We start from the raw sequence: 7,775 nt of genomic DNA on the forward strand, positions 1-7,775 counted from the left end.
TTCGCCACCAAGGAATCGAAGGTTGCGTTCACTCTGACTGTACTTTCCGGCAAGGCCGCCCTATGGGGGACGGCGGTGTGGGAGAACCAACATCCGTGTTTCGTCTCGTTCCACACCCTCGCGGAGGAGTTGAGGAGGGTCTTCGATCGAGCGGAGGCTCAGGACATACCATCTATTCCTGCCCGGTAAAAGAGCCAGCCCGGTAGTAAGAATGAGGCTACTATCGGGTGGGATCTCCGCTGGGAAGTCCTCAACAACATCATCGACTCCTTCCGGTGAAACTGCGGTGGGAGAATCACACACACTACTGTCACGCCCTTCTGGACTCCGAAGGCGAAGGTAATTTCATCGACTCACTCCTTGCACGTCACCTGAACATTCCTGTCCTGCCTGTGTCTCTTCCCATCCATGTCACCGCACTCAACGGCCAGGAACTGCCTCACGTCACCCACTACACTGAGCCCATCACTCTGCTCACTTCAGGCAATCATTGCGAAACCATATCCTTTTTTCTCATGGACTCCCCCGTAGCTCCCATTGTCTTAGGTCAGCCGTGGTTAATGAAACATAACCCACGAGTGGATTGGGGTTCCAACACAGTCACATTGTGGAGTGAAAGTTGTCATGAGTCTTGTCTGGTTTCTGCTTGTCCTGTTGTCCCTGTCTCTGTCTTTCAGAAGGAGAACATGGTATTATCAAACATGCCCGCAGAGTATCTGGACCTGAAGGAGGTGTTCAATAAGTCCCGTGCTGCTTCTCTTCCTCCGCATCGTCCCTACGACTGTACCATAGACTTAGTGCCAGGTAAGTCTCCGCCTAAAGGCAAATTATACTCTCTTTCTATTCCAGAGAGGGAGGCCATGGAGAAATACATTTCTGATTCCTTGGCATTTGGGTTCATCCGCCCTTCCTCTTTTCCAGCGGGGGCAGGATTCTTTTTTGTGGGTAAGAAGGATGGTTCTCTGCAACCTTGTATTGACTACCGAGAGCTGAACAACATTACGATAAAGAACACCTATCCATTACCACTTATGTCTTTAGCTTTTGAGAGGTTACAGGGAGCATCCGTATTCACAAAATTGGATTTACGTAATGCTTATCAATTGGTCCGCATCAGGAAGGGGGATGAATGGAAAACCACCTTTAACCACTTCAGCTGTTATTTTGATTTTTTGAGAATTAGGCATATGCAATATTGGACCCACCGGTGGGTCCCCAGAGTTGATGTGGTTAATACCCCTAGAGGGCACTTTGAATACTTGGTGACGCCGTTCAGGCTGTTCACCAGTACCTGGTGGACTGGGAAGGTTACAGTCCGGAGGAGAGGAGTTACCTGGTACCTGCTAGGGACATATTGGATCACTCCCTTATTGATGATTACAATCAGCAGGTAGGCCCTTCTGGGAACTCCAGGAGGCGTTCTTAGAGGGGGGGTACTGTCACGGTTGGTAAACCATGATTTCTGGGTTTTGCACTTTGTGGTGAAGTCTGTGTGTTTCGAGTCTGCACTGATTAGCTTGTGGGCATCTCCGTTAATTGTCATCAGCAGCAGCTGTCACTCATCACTCTTATTTGTCCCGATTACCTTTGAGAAATCTCAGATCTGATTGTAGGTTTTGCAAGTTCAACATGGGTTATAGGTCGAAAGTTGAAATGAATGGGTACTTATGTCCTTTCGATTTCTTACAGGTTGAGTTGTTGTTGTTGCCCATAACACGCTAGCATTCTGCTAATGAACGCTGATTGGTCAGTGAAGGACTGATTACTACCAGAGATACCACTTTTATGTTGCATCATATACAAAATAAAATCCTCACTTCCCTACGGGTACTGTTTAATAAAAAGGTGACAGCGCGAACTACTGGCCTGGCATTCATAATACATTGTTTTTGGCCATTTTTGCGAATATGTGTAAATGCAAATCGTTTTGAAAACATTGCTGTATATATGTGATTTTTTTTTAAAATGCAAGAGAAAAACGTTTTAGTTTTTGACTACATCGTTGTCGTGTAAATGTAGCCTTAGATTTTACTTAATTTAATTCTGAATGATTTATAATCTTGTTTCCTCAAGGGGACCAAAAATGTCTTCTTCAAACTTTTACTTTTTTGTCTTTTTCAGCAAATGGTCAGTTCAATGAGATGCTTCAGAGAATATTTGACCTCAACAGGTCAAATTTCTGAACTCGAATAAACTTTTCTGAACTCAGATCACCTCAACCTCCAATGAAATCCCACACAAACCCCCTACCTCTTGAAACATGGACCATCTCACCTCCTCCACCCACCAAACACCCCCCAACCTTATCACCTCACAGAAAAACTGTCTGAAACATAATTTTTTTGTGCAGTTCAAATCTAATTTTTTCCTCTATGCACTAGTGTTGGACGATATGGTCATTTTTCAAATCGTCATATCGTCAAACATACTGATAAACTAACTTGTTCATATATAGTCGGACGAAACTGAAATGGCGCGTCCTGACAAATTTGCTGCATCTGAGCACAGAAGTTATCAGTCTAAATGTTCTGCAAAATCAGTCAACGGTGAAAATCGATAGTAGATTTATTTTATAATCCAACAGTTAAACACTGATACTGGACATAAACGAACATGTTAAATATAAAGTATTCAAAACAGGTAAGTTCATATATTTGGAGTAAAGTTGAATTGAACTGATGCATCAGTCATACAGCGCTCTGTGCGCCTTATGACGAGACCGACGCACCGCCACAGAAACAAGGAGATGCATTCTTACATAACTGTGGCTTTAAACTCAGTGAGGGCTTGTTTAAAATATTGCACATATATAGGCCGTTCAGATTACTTGTTAAAGTGCAATGAAATACCTTATATCTGCAGACGATGTAAGTCTGTTTGTGGAAGGAGACTTTGTAGCGGCCAAAACAATGTATTTTGCATGCATCACATTACAGTGCAGTATGTCCTTTAAGAGACTGATCACTTAACTTATAACGCACACTATGTGGTGATGACCTAGAAGGACTACGTGAGAACCACTATGGATAAGTTCGCTCTGCCGCCTTGTTATTTTGTCTTTACTTTATTTGTAACGCCAAGAAAGAGTTAATCTCTCATAATATGAGAAGAGCGTGTTGCCGTGTACCAGCCATTAAATGTGTGGGACACCAACTCCTCGTCTTCTATCTCTTTCATTTCATGGATTTAACGAGTTTTCGGAGTCAAAGCATTACCACTTCTTCACCGACTACAGGCTGTAATCCTCTTCCGTGCGCGTTTCGTTACACTGTATGTGTCCACACATGTAGCAGAATGACAATAAAGCTCAACTTGAACTTGACTTGAAATTGAATATTATATGAGCATAGTTTTCTATTAATTTATTATGAAGTTTCCATATTTCATTTTGGAACATGAATCACATTTTATGTGATTGTGTTATTTGCTAGTGACATATCACAAAAGCACCAATATTATTTTTTTATCTTTTTGTATTAAAAATATTGGCTCTTTTGAGTGTTCTCCTATATCTCAACAAAATCTAACATCATGCCAGAATGGATAGCAAGTTGAGTTTAAACAATAACCATTTATCATGAGCCTTCTGCAGGTTCAACTGTTGTCCATTTATATTTCATTTGTTTAATTCAGAATCTGATACAACTGATATGGAGTATAACACTGAAACTTTAAAACGCTAAAGCTTTTTTTAGCCTTTCAGTTTGCCTAGTGTGAAACCACACACAGACCTTGCTATGTTATGATGAGCTCAGTTGAGCCAAATGTGTCAAGTTCACACTTCAGCTGCTTTACCTCAGAAAACACATGCATAGACACACATTATTAGCAATATAAAAAGAAACTTCAACCTCTTGACCTCTAAAGGGTCATTGTTGTGTGGCTGTGAGCAACTGACTTTTCTGTTCTTCACTCATGATTGTTCCCGAAAACAACAAAAATAACTAGTGGTCGACCTATATACTGCCAAGGCCGATATATCAGCCAATATTTGAATTTCTCACGTCATTCTGTACCATATCTGCTAACATTGTTATACTTTTGTGATTGTGATTTTTTACAGCTATTGGACGGTCTAAATCTCAAACAGCATGTTGATGTCCCAACACACAACAGAGGACATACACTTGACCTGGTCATTACTGACTCTGCCCCCATTGAAAATCTACTGGTATATGATCTTGGAGTGTCCGATCACAAAGTCATCTCAATGGAGGTGAACTTTTCTCATTACATCAAACCAAAACGTCAAATCCATTTCAGAAACATAAAAAATATCAACCCAGACACTTTGGCTTTGGACCTCCTGAAAATCCCATCAGCAAATTTCACATCTGTAAATGAATCAGTGGACTTTTTGGAGTATTTTGGAGCAGTATTTTGGACTTCCATGCACCTGAAAAAACACGAATAGTCACTTTCTCTCGTACATCCCCCTGGTTCACTCCAGAACTACGGAAAATGAAAACAGCGGGGCGTGTACTTGAGTGGCGTTTTTCAAAAACTGGACTTACTGTTCACAAAATAGCCTATCAAGAACATCAAAAGGCCTACTCAATGTCACTAAAAAAAGCACAGACACAGTTTTACTCAAAACATCATTAGTAAAAATCAGGGAAACTCAAAGCAGCTTTTCTCCACAATAAATCATCTCATCAAGCCACAAACTACTTCATACAATGACACATCAGAAGAGAAATGCAACAGCTTCATCACCTTCTTCAGGAAAAAAGTTGAGACCATCCGCTCTCTCCTTTCCAGCACCCCTGCTCTGTCTGTCCCCACTGCCGACCCACAGCCTGGGACCTTCCAGCCTCTGTTGTTTTCCTGAAATCTCTAAGCAACAAGTTGAGGACATCATCAGCAGGATGAAAGCTTCCACCTGTACGCTGGACCCTTTTCCTACAGCTTTGTTGAAAACACACATCAGCTCTCTTAGTCCCTTAATAACCAAAGTCATCAACCATTCTCTACACACTGGTCATGTTCCATCTGCTCTTAAAACTGCTGTCATCAAACCCCTTCTAAAAAACCCCAATTCAGATCCTGAAGTTCTTGCAAACTACAGGCCTATTTCCAACCTTCCATTCTTGTCCAAAGTTCTAGAAAAAGTTGTTGCTGCCCATCTTCAGGATCATCTAAATTCAAACTCCCTTTTTGAAAAATTTCAGTCCGGTTTCCGTTCCACTCACAGTTCTGAAACAGCCCTGATCAGGGTCACAAATGACCTGTTGATGGCGGCTGATACCGGCACACCATCGCTCCTCATCCTACTGGATCTATCTGCAGCTTTTGACACGGTGGATCACAATATCCTCCTTCAGCGCCTCCATCAATATATCCGACTCTCTGACACTGCATTGAGCTGTTTCCAGTCCTACCTGTCCGGAAGAACAGAGTATGTTTCCTTGGTAGGTGTAAAGTCTCAGACGCATACAGTCACTTGTGGTGTCCCTCAAGGGTCGTTTCTCGGCCCGATTCTGTTCACCATCTATACTCTTCCCCTTGGCCACATAATCAACAGGCATGGAATATCATTTCATTGCTATGCCGATGACACTCAGCTATATATAAAAACCAACCTCACTTCATCTACAGCCACTCTGTCATCTCTGAGCTGCTGTCTTGAGGAGATTGAGGCATGGATGAAGGCAAACTTCCTACAGCTAAATAGCTCCAAAACAGAAGCTATTTTAGTTGGTACACCACCCACATACAACATCTGTGTAAGATCTCCTTCTATCCTCTCAGGAACATTGCTAAACTCCGTCCCACACATGGTCTGTCAGATGCTGAAAAACTTGTCCATGCTTTTGTATCCTCCAGGCTGGACTACAGCAATGCTCTCCTTCTTGGGATTCCTAGTAAAAGTCTACAAAAATAACAATACATTCAGAACAGTGCTGCCAGGATCCTAATGAGGATAAAAAAATATGACCATATCACACCCATCCTTCACTCACTCCACTGGCTCCCTGTCTGATACAGGATTAACTATAAAATCATCTTACTTACCCATCAATGCATCCACGGAAATGCACCCCCCCCCTACTTAAAGGAACTACTCGCAACACAAAACTCTTCACGCAACCTCCGCTCTGGAAACAAAGCCCTTCTTCAACCACCCAGAACTAAGCTCCGCACTATGGGGGATCGAGCCTTCTGCTCAGCCGCGCCGCGTCTTTGGAATTCCCTTCCAGAAAGCCTAAGGGCTCCTCAAGCCATAGACTCTTTTAAGAAAGAACTAAAAACCTTTCATTTTAAACAAGCATTTTTTACTTTTTGCTAACCTTTTAAGTGTTCTTTCCGTTTTTTAATTTTGTTTATGTGTAGCACTTTGGGATTGTTTTTAACTATGAAAAGTGCTTTACAAATAAAATATATTATTATTATTATTATTATTGTTCCAAATATCGGCAGAAAAGTTTTTCTGCTGGGCCGATGTGTTCAAAACGGGACTTTTATTTTGACGGCACACCGGACTGGCTGCACCTGAACTCACAGTGCTCACATTTTCCCTCTGAATCACTATTGCTTTTAAAGGGGTCATATTATGCTGGTAAAAAAAAAATGTTGTGTGTATTTGGTGTAATGAATGTGTTTATGCAGTAAGGTAAAAAAAAAAAAAAGAAAAGAAAAAAAAAACATTATGAGATGTGGGGGCGTGTTAGAACGAGCTGTTTTAGGAGGGTGTGGACGAGTCTAAACTTTTATAAAGAATTTTTCTTTGGATTTGGGACTTAGTCTTTGCAACTTTACAGATCTTCTTTATGCACCAAGAGCTTGTAACCCACCAAAGAGTAAGGAAAAAATGAAATCGCATCATATGACCCCTTTAACAGTTCTAATACGGGTAGAAATCTGTCAAATAATCAGAGAGTGGTTAAACAAAAGAATTGTGTATACAAGAAGTATTAAAATGATTACTTTTATTTCAGCAAACATTATAATACTGCCACCAGCATTAAGCAAATATGCATTTATATAAGTTAAACAAAACTTTGAATGCCTAATGAACAGTTAGAAACCTTGCAAACGTCATGCATTTGCCCACTGTAATGTTCTGTAATGTTCATTGTTGCTGTATGTAAAATGAGCATTACCCTGGCTTTATTTGAAAAATATGATTCCCAATGCCCACAAACTTCCTAGAATACTAAGTGTCTTGTTGATTATAGTGTTTACTTCCATTTTAATTATATTTTTATTAAATATTTATTTATTTTTGAAAAATACTTTGTCATCTAAAGTAGGCCTATAAGTTTGTTAATTTTACACATGTATTTTTTAATCCATTGTCAAATGATTTAAAATTTCTTAAATATTAATTAAAATGAAAAAAAAAAATGATATTGGATAATATCGCTTAGTGGCCCCCATGCTTTCTAAGATATCGACATCAACATCAGCTGTCAAAAAAAAATAAAAATATTGGTCGACCACTAAAAATAACACAGATAAGGGATAACGCAGGTAATTTGAGATTTAAAGTAACTGTTCAGGTCTGTTCAGTTCATGTGACCCACACACAGTCCTTCGCTCTGCTCACTCTGTCAAATATTCTACAATCCTGATAGTATATTTCGAACCACTCTCTTTCTATTCAATCATGAGTACTTCAATAGTCAAGGACAATCGGAAAAGAGTGATTGAGCAATCGACAATAAAGAAAAAAATGTCAGATTTCACCATCACTAAAGAAGATATCAACGGTGCCATTGCTAATGGTATCAAGCCAGCACTTAAAGAGCAGCAAAGTACTTTGGATTTGGTTG

The sequence above is a fragment of the Carassius carassius genome, chromosome 9 (genome assembly GCF_963082965.1).
Source record: "Carassius carassius chromosome 9, fCarCar2.1, whole genome shotgun sequence".
In the NCBI taxonomy this organism is placed as follows: domain Eukaryota; kingdom Metazoa; phylum Chordata; class Actinopteri; order Cypriniformes; family Cyprinidae; genus Carassius; species Carassius carassius.